Here is a 7,077-nt window from a genome sequence, read left to right as displayed (position 1 = left end):
TGCCATCCTTTGACCGCACCCGCGCCGCCGCTTTCTCGCTGCGACGCCATCTTGAGTCACAGCGAGCGGTTGCGAGTGCTTGGTGCCGGTGCTTAGTTCGAGACACAGTGCGCGCGGATGCTTCGCTGACGCTTCTACTTGCTGGACAGTCTTCAGCCGCATGAATGACAAGCTTGTCAAGTGCATCGAGTCGACATGACGGGCTGTTGTGTTCCCAAGTGCGCCGGATCGACGCGTAAACGGCTTCGTTGTTTACGCTTCCCCCGGGACCCAGAGCGAAGGAAGAGATGGGAAGCCCAAGTAAAGCGGTATCACTGGAAGGCAACGGATAGCTCCTACATTTGCGAGGTAAGTGTCAAGAAAGTTTAGACTATCGCATCGTGTTTTTCATTTAAATAAGAAAGTATTCTCTTATCCTCGCTCACGTACCTACGTTCGCTCACGAACTAAGCACTGCACCGATGCTGAGTAGCCTATGGTTTGCGAGCGCGCGTCGCATAGGCTTTTGCCGTTTTGATCGGCGCAGTCTATGCGAGTAGTACCCTTATTTTAAGAACTGACGAAAATGCTTCGCCGCGAAATAGCCTTACATTAGCTACAAATCGTCATGTAAACCACCTATTTTACTTTTTCACGGGAAGCACACATCGTGTGTCTCTTGTTTCTTTTTTTTTCCCCTCAGTTTCTTTTTTCGCTACTGGTTATTTGGGACTAAAGAACGCAGTGCTTCTTCTTGGGAGAGCGGCTGTTGTGTACGTGGCAAGCGAAGAATTGTGATTTTCTCTATTCTCAGAAGATATCTTGCGGATCTCAGGTTGTTACGTTATATAGCTGATTTTTTAGACGAATATATTTGTAGCGTGGTGCTCGTAAGCCGATGGTCATTCGTGCTCATTCGCGATCGTAGTGGGTACTGTGACGGTCTTTAAATGCCTGTGCACGGTATGCCCAGGTGTAGTAGAGTTAAGGGGCATCATGGGACCAAAATGTTTCGGCGCTTTCTGGCATGGTGTCTGTTGTAGCCTGTGTATTTCTTCGAAACGTGTGAAGCGAGGTGATACAGCATTACTTCTGCGAAAATTTATTTTTAAGCACTGTAATGGGTTCTCTGTATTTACAAGGCAACTTTTCATATCAATAATCACTTTTGTTGTTTAGAAACACTTTGAAGAGGACCAGTACGAGGGAAATCGACAGGATGGGCGCCGTCTGTTAAAGTCAACAGCCCTACATCATCATGGACTATATTTTCGAAGTGAAAAACATTGCTAATCTGTATTTGACTGTCTTAGTTTCATTTACGGTTTTTGTACGCGATATGTATGCAGTGTTGTTTATTTTTTCAATGTAGTTATCAGTGTTCTAATGATTATTTATAATGTGTTCTGTACTCGCCATCGATGTGTTTGGCTGATGCGACGTGTTCGATGGTAGCTGATGTATTCTGGCTGGATATCTTGATTAATATTACCCGCGGTTGCGTTTTCTTGTTTGCATTCTTGTTTTCGATTTATATTGTGTGTAATAAGGTTGATGTACTCACTTGAACCCCCCCCCCCCCATGTAATGAATAAATTAAAAAAAAAAACTCTCACTATCCCGAATTGTGTGTCGAGCCTACCTTGCGAATTTTTTTTATCTCGTCTTTCAACATAACCTTCAGGCGCCACACAGTACATATAATTTTTCATGTACATATCTCTTTCATGATTGATTGTTCTAGACATTATAAGTAAATGTATTTTGTGCATCGTTTGGTTTCTTGTGGGTACTACGCAAGATTGACACAGACAAGTTACGTTACATGTTTCTCTACAGCACTAACTAAACCTTATTTTCACATCGCAGTTATTTTTACACCAGCTTAATCCTGTCAGCACACAGTTTTGTGGGCAAAAAAAGCAACATTGTGCGTTGATATCGTCAAGTAATTGCAACGAACGCGAAACTAACCGCCGTGCGCGAGTGGCTGGCTGCGGTAAAGGAGGCGTGACGTGTAAACCAAAATACAACAGCGAAAAAGAAAAACTTCCACACAGGGGGTCGCAAACCCTATATACCAAGCATCGAAGCGCAAAAAAAAAATAAATAGTGCGTATTTCAAACATACACACGGCATATTAAATGTAAATTGAATTAGGCAACTTGGGGCATGTTCCCGGCGCCATACATTTACGTCTTGGACCTTCGACGAGTTAACGGCTATTGGTTATAAAGATGTGCAGATGCGATACCGATAAAAAAAATCCTTATCAAGGCAAAGCACTTGGAAGTGCGCCGCGAGTAACACTTTATGAACGCAAGCGTAGCTGAGTCTCAGCTCGTGTGATTCAATATGGCGGCGCCAGCGGGGTTGTCTCCACCCTGGACGGCGGCGCTGGGCATCGAGGCACCCTAAGTTAGAGTGACCTAGAATATGGGAGAGTGTCCAAATCGCCGCGCGAATGCATGGGAGGAGCGAGGACCTTTTTGTGTGAACTCCTGCGCCGCGGCGCTGCTGTACCGGACCCGTGGGCTTTCTCCGCTGCGGAAGCCGCGCCAAGGCGGCGGGCGTCTGCTACGAGCCTGATATTTTGGTTGCTATTAGCCAACATCGCGATAATTTGGGATATATTAAGTACCACGTCACCGCAAGGTAATACCGCAGTGACCCACCGCACATAGAACGCGTTTGCCGGCTGCGAATACGGGTATTTTGTCTATTTCCTTCTAGCTCGCTTGGTCTGCGCTTACGCGGCGGTTTGAGTAACGCATTCCGCGCGCTTACTTCATTTAGTTATGCGTGGAATTAGCAACGGGAACGTGCTGCAGTAGAAAATAAGCTGGAGACCGAGATAACAACCAAGAGAAGGTAGCAGATATGGCTAGCTCATGCTAACGCTTCTACACCCAATCATTTCCTTTATTTCATGCATTCGATTTGCTTTACAAGACTGCATCCCGCGCTCTCTTGTTTCTTTAGTAAGGTGAAATCCTTGACTGGGTTCTTTGTAAGCGGAATGTGTCGGCCGATGCCGCGGTACCAAAAATAAATACAAACCGCGTAATTCTCAAGGCTCGTTCACTTGGTATGTATACCAAAGTATAGTGTGCAAAGGCACAAATGTGTGACTAAGATGACTGATGGGTCATGGCATTAGTAACTTGACATACTTGCACTCACGTCACGATTAACGATAACAATATGACTTGTGGTCATATGACGACGGCCAGAAATCCCTCTGATGCTGTGGGTGTGACGATAAAAACGTGTTGAATGCCAATCTCGATCTCAACGTGTCGAACTTACCCATATATCATGAAGAACTGAGAGCACAGGCAAATGGTAATAATAGTAATGATAATATCTGGGGTTTTACACCCAAAAATCACAATATGGCTATGAGAGACGCCGCAGTGGAGGGATCCGTTAATTTCGACCACCTGCGGTTCTTTAACGTGCACCTATATCTATGTACACGGGTGTTTTATGCATTTCGCCTCCATCGAAATGCAAGCAACCGTGGCCGGGAATCGAACCCGCGTCCTCGAGCTTAGCAGTACAACCTACCAAAGCCACTAAGCTACCACGGCGTGTAGGTAAAGAGTACGCGAGGAATATACGCGGAAAAAAAAAAAACAAGACAAACCAACATAAATGAAACGCTAACAGTGCAACATTGTGTACGTATGCCTAATTTCATAATTACGAGTGAACGTCAGAAAACGAACGTGATGCATTACGGATGTGCAACTCGTCTTTCGCCTTCTTGTATTGCAAGAGCGCAAACACTAAGCGAATTTTAACATGAAAGTAACTTTAGGAATATTTATTGCGTATGCTCGCTGGTTCGTACACAGCAAATATACTTACTGATAAATATTTACATACTTGTAGTTACATAATGAAAGAGGCAACTAATCACCAGAACATAAACTTCTCATGTTTTACTGATTGAAGGTAACTATTTTAGGGATATGTAGAATCAATAGCGATATTTGTAGTGCATCAAAGACAGTAATTTTCAAGACGATTTTCCACTCAAGCACAAACACCATCACGCGCCATGAATGCTTGTTAGTTTACGTAAAAAAATCACACGTTACGCAATATCTATGGTATAATGAGAAGTTACATGTTGGTAATTTCAGAGGGGATTCACTGATTATTAAAACAAGGCTATTGCAGTTATAACTTTTACATAACAAATTAGTAAATGGCTAGAGCAGTAGTAGGTATCTATTCATTTCAATGTAGAAAAAAAATATATTTGTTTGGCTATATATTGGCTGGATCGAATACGAATGGCTTTTCTTTCGAATGTCTGAATTTGAAAAAATCTTCGCTCACGGTGAACCTTAAGGTAGATCATGCGCAAAGTTTGTATTTTAGAGATAGCGTACAGCAAGAATTGTTCGTGTACGCAATCTTTGAAGCGAAATAAGCTAACAATATTGCAGCGTTAGGACCGTCTTTGCTCTTTCTCTTGCTTCTCTTACACCTTCTCACTCTGGTCTGTTCATAATAAAATATTCTCATGGCTAAAAAATATTCGAATAAATACATATGCATATAGCTGTAAACCACTACTGACCGTGAGCGAAAAGCGCGTAATGGTGAGCGAAGCGGTCACTGCACGCACCTAAGTATTTCACTTTACTGCGCGAGTAATTTACTTTTTTCGTTACTCTTATTCTTGCAGGCATAGTGATATTGCCCGCGTCCCCATGCGAATAACGTTTCTTTTTTACGTTCTTTCCTTGCGCGGGCTCATTTAGCGCGTTTCTACGCACGCACAGTTACCGTAATACCGTTCCCGAACTCTAGCACCGGAGCTAGACCGCGCTGATGGGTTTGATACGTTAGTTTTTGCATTATCTTGCTGCCCAAGCACAAAGAAACGCTCAAAGATGGGTAACCTCCATGCAGCACCACACTGTTGAAGTTAAATAGAGTTTAGGTGCTTTGCGTGGAAAATGAACGCAAAAATCTACAGTGCGTAGCAGACGACCCTCGCTTCCCGCGCGCTTCGCGAGCGCGAAAACCCTACGGGTCCGGAGCAGCAGCGGCGCGGCGCGGCAGTTCACAGAAAAAGGCCCTCGCCGGAGCCGGCGCTTTGGACACTATCCCATATTCTAGGTCACTCTACCCTAGTCACTGGCGCGGAATAAGCTCTCGAAAGCGGCGTTTCAAACCATCAATAGCGGGCGGTCATTTTTTCGTTCTCCTTTGACGATCGCGAAACTTCGGAGCGCGTTTAAAAATCACCGCCTCACGAGAAAAAAGCGAACTGCTTAGAAAACTAAAATATAGTTCTCATCCTTCACGTCCAATAGCGCAGTACGTCCGTGAGCGGCGCGGAAGGTCTCGAAAGCGGCGTCTCAAACCATCAATAGAGGGCTAACCATGCCCAATGGGCGAGGTACGGAAAGACGGCGACGGGAAACCGAAACGAAATCAAGCTGGTGGGCGATGCCGGATGCCGCCGGAGCAGAAGGTGACGCTCGCATCGCGCTGCCTGTAGCTGCCTGCAGCAAGGAACGGCGGTGCGTTTGGCTTATCGTCTACTAAAAGCGTGCAGTACGCTTTCAACGGCACTACGACCCACACGCTGTAATATAGATAGGTGAAGATTCTTATCGCAATAGAGTTGGCGGCGATAGCTGTGAATGCGGCTTGCGACGACCCGGGAGGAAATTTGCTGGTACCGGAATAAGAAACTGAGTGCGCGCCCACGCTTTCACGTGAGACGGGCGGGCGAGTATTACGGGGAAACTGCCGCGGCGGGCGCCTACTGTTCTTGATCGTCCGCGCCTCGCGCCGTTTCTTGTTAAAGGGCCCCTAAACCACCCAGAGGTCGAAATTTAGTTGTGGTGTTGCAGTTGTGCACGAGTCTACAACGAACACGTAGCCGCGAGATTTTTTTTTTTTTCGAAATGGTGCCGTAATAGCGGAGTTATACGCGTTTGATGATCGAAACACAACCCTCGCTCGTTTCGCTCTTTCCTTCGCTATGCTCCGTTCGTCGGCTGGTCTCTCCTCCTCGCCGAGTGCTCCTCCAAATGTCACGTGACATACGTTATCGTCAACACGCTTCTCAAAACACTGTCCACTTCCGGTTAAGGTACGTCCACGCTAGCGGCAACCGGCATCCAGTGCCGTAGGACGTCTGCCGCGCGAGAGGTGTCCAAAGTAGACGGCAGTTCGGCCGGCGCACCGCCCGCAGCACGATTATGGTACCATAGCATGTGGAGATGGGTTTGCACAAGGCTTACCATACGAGCGACGGTCAGAAAAGGGCACGACGCTCTCCACTCCGCACCGCACAAAGGCGCTACGGCAGGGTTCGTCGACTCTCCGACACGGCGCAGAGAAGGCTCCGGAGTCAGATCGCCAACAAACACGGGTTTATTCACCCAAGGTACAGCTCAGTGCTACAGTCACGGCGCTTACGGGCCAAGGCTCGCCGCAAGACCGATCGAGTACGCGCGCCCGCTGCGCTAGGGCTAACCGGGTAGCGGTCCGCCAAGCGCGATAACGAGGAGTCGCGAGAACAAAGGTCTCATGTAACCACCTCGTTGCGAGCCTGTGAGCCTCTCCCGCGGCGAAGAAGCACTCAGCGGAGGAGAGCTCGGGTGGAGAGGGTGCCCGGGGGCCGCCGCGCGGGAGGCCAATCAGGGCGCGTCCCGGTGACGTGTCTCGTGGGGCAAGTCCAATCTCGGGGGGGGGGGGGGAGAGAGAAGCACGGTTTGCGCGGGAAAGTAAGTCCGGCGCGCTAGCCGTGTCCGCCATGTTGCCGTTACGGCGGCGGTTCCCGGGGATCGAGCTAAGCGCCACGCGCGAGCTGGGGGACGAGGCGCGGGAAAGTACCTCGATCCCCACATTCCCCCCTCCTAAAGACCGATTCCAGCCTCCTAAGTGGCTGACCGAGGCCAAGTGGCAAGGTTGACTCCGCCAAAGAGGGCTAAGCCAACGGGGCAAAGTCCAAGAGGGTGTCGTCTCTTCCTCAGGACCAGGACAGGGAGAAGGGGCCAGAGCAGTCCAAAAAGGTGAAGACGTCGCTTCTCTTGACACAAAGCCAGGGGTTTGCCTTGGCC

Source organism: Dermacentor silvarum, chromosome 1 (assembly GCF_013339745.2).
Source record: "Dermacentor silvarum isolate Dsil-2018 chromosome 1, BIME_Dsil_1.4, whole genome shotgun sequence".
Classification (NCBI taxonomy): domain Eukaryota; kingdom Metazoa; phylum Arthropoda; class Arachnida; order Ixodida; family Ixodidae; genus Dermacentor; species Dermacentor silvarum.
This window is presented reverse-complemented; position numbering follows the sequence as displayed.